Source organism: Brassica oleracea, chromosome C5 (assembly GCF_000695525.1).
Source record: "Brassica oleracea var. oleracea cultivar TO1000 chromosome C5, BOL, whole genome shotgun sequence".
Lineage (NCBI taxonomy): Eukaryota > Viridiplantae > Streptophyta > Magnoliopsida > Brassicales > Brassicaceae > Brassica > Brassica oleracea.
The window spans coordinates 37,504,084-37,506,273 of NC_027752.1; the positions used below are offsets into that span (position 1 = coordinate 37,504,084).

The 2,190-nt window shown below is 37.6% G+C and overlaps 1 pseudogene; it reads right to left on the reverse strand.

Annotated features, from left to right (window-relative positions):
* LOC106292230 overlaps nucleotides 1–1,576 on the reverse strand; it is an 8,658-nt pseudogene extending 7,082 nt beyond the window's left edge.
* Between the last annotated feature and the right edge of the window lie 614 nt (nucleotides 1,577–2,190).

Here is a 2,190-nt window from a genome sequence, read left to right on the forward strand (position 1 = left end):
AGCAAAGGGCGTGTATATGGGATTGGTAGTGTCCAGTTCAGAGACTATGAACCACCTCAGTCAGTCCCAGCATCTCTTAAACGCAGCTTAGACATCGACTTGCGCGTATCTGGAATAGAGACAAATGCTGAACATGTGCAGACCGCTGTGGAACTTCTCAAGACTGATATGACAACTCTCAAAGGAGATTTTTTAGCCTTCAAGACTGAGTTCCAGCAGGAGATGGCTGCAACAAGAAGCTCCCTTAATGTCATTCTACAGGCTCTTGGTGCTCTTGGTGCTGTTTCTCCTCAAGTGAACCAACCTGACAATGCCTCAACTCCTTAGGCTTCTTGCTTAAGTTGATCTCTTTTAGCTTTCGTAACAACTATGTAACAAGGATGCTACTAGGTTTTTTTGTAATGCAACGATCCTTTTGTAACAACTATGTAACAAGGATGCCACCTAGTCTTTTGGTAATGTAAGATCCTTTTGTAACAACTTTATTTATCAAAAATCGGCTGTAGTGTTTTGTTAAACATTTTTCATTGTAATATATTTTAATTAGGTTTAAAATTCTCATATTTAGGTTTTTTTTTTAACAAAAATTTGAATTTAGTCACGTTAATAACAATGACCAATTCATGTCTAACTAGTCAACAATAAACCAAGACACCGACGTCGTGACAAACCTTATCCACGTTAATGTCATACTTATAATCGTGACATACTGTCACGGAAACGACACGAAACGACCGTGACTGTGTTTGTCACGAAACCATACCGTGTCTAAACAGTGACTATTTTAGTCACGAACTGTCACAGTAAATTTTGGTCACGATCGTATAGACACGAATATTTTTCGTGACTTTTCGTGTGTATTTCGTCTTATAGTCACGAAAAATTAGCTGTAGCCACGAAATTTTCCGTGTGTATTTCGAAATTTTCTACTAGTGCGAGCCGGATGCGTTTAGTTGACGTGCGATCGACCAAAGGCACTCTCGCGTCGCGCCGAGGAATCGGCGCTTCGAGCCGTCAAGCCGAGCTGTCGCTGCGGCTTATACGGGCCGGACCGTCTATTCTCCGGGCCTTGAGGAATGGTCGAATCCAGCCCCTACATACCTCAAGGTTTTATAGGTTTTGTTATTATCGTATCCAAGAACAAACTCTGACTTATGCTCGTAACGACCACTGTAGGGTATTGGTATCCAACTGATTTGGCCAGTACAAGGGTTCCAAACCACGAGTCTAGAGTCCCCGGTGGTGCATAACAATAACCCGTTGCAGTGAAAGATTTTACATATCTTGACTTGTTCCGGATTGTGGAAATCGTTTAGGCTCAGCAAGGCTTGTGGACACGTCGTCGTGAACTCCATCGTGGTCTACGTCCATTGAATAAACCTTTAAATCACTCAACATGAGGACCATACACTGCTTTGCTGCTTTATCCAAGTGCTTTTTGATGAAATCTTGATCATTGAATAAATCGTTCCATCGCTGGCAAGTAAAGCGTAGTGGACTCAAAAGATGTCGCTGGAATTCTAGAGAGTATCTCAACCACTAAATCCCATGGAAGATGAAGCAATCTCAATGTCATCTTCCAATGAATTAGAAGAAGGCGAGAGGTGGCTAGTTGATTAGAAATTAGGGTTTTGATTATCCCGTTTGCCCTTATATAACTAGTCTTATATTGAGCATATAATAACGTAGATTATATTAGTAATTTTCTTATATAAAACTTATTTTCCAAAAAAAACTGCTAATTAATATGATTACGACACGTTACAATAAAAATTATTATAATAAAAATTGCAAAATATTTTCAAAATTTTTTTAAAAAAATTTAAAATCTAAAAAAACTTTTCTTAGAAATCTAAAAAGATATATATATATATATATATATATATATATAATTTTTAATATATTAAACAAAATAAAATTGCTAATTATTATGATTGAGACATAAGATAATAAAAATTCTAAACTATAACATGTGTTAAAACATTATATATATAATAATTTTAAACACTTGGGTCTTGGAGGGAGAAATCTGCTGGAGATATCTAAATACCTCATCTCGTCAAGCTTTAAAACAAAGTCTGGCGCCTACGTGTGATTCAGTGATCACATCTTCTTCCAATGCCGCGCCTATGGACTGAAATAGCTCGTCGATGTGGGACTCAACCGGATCAGAATTGGAATAAGCTCTCT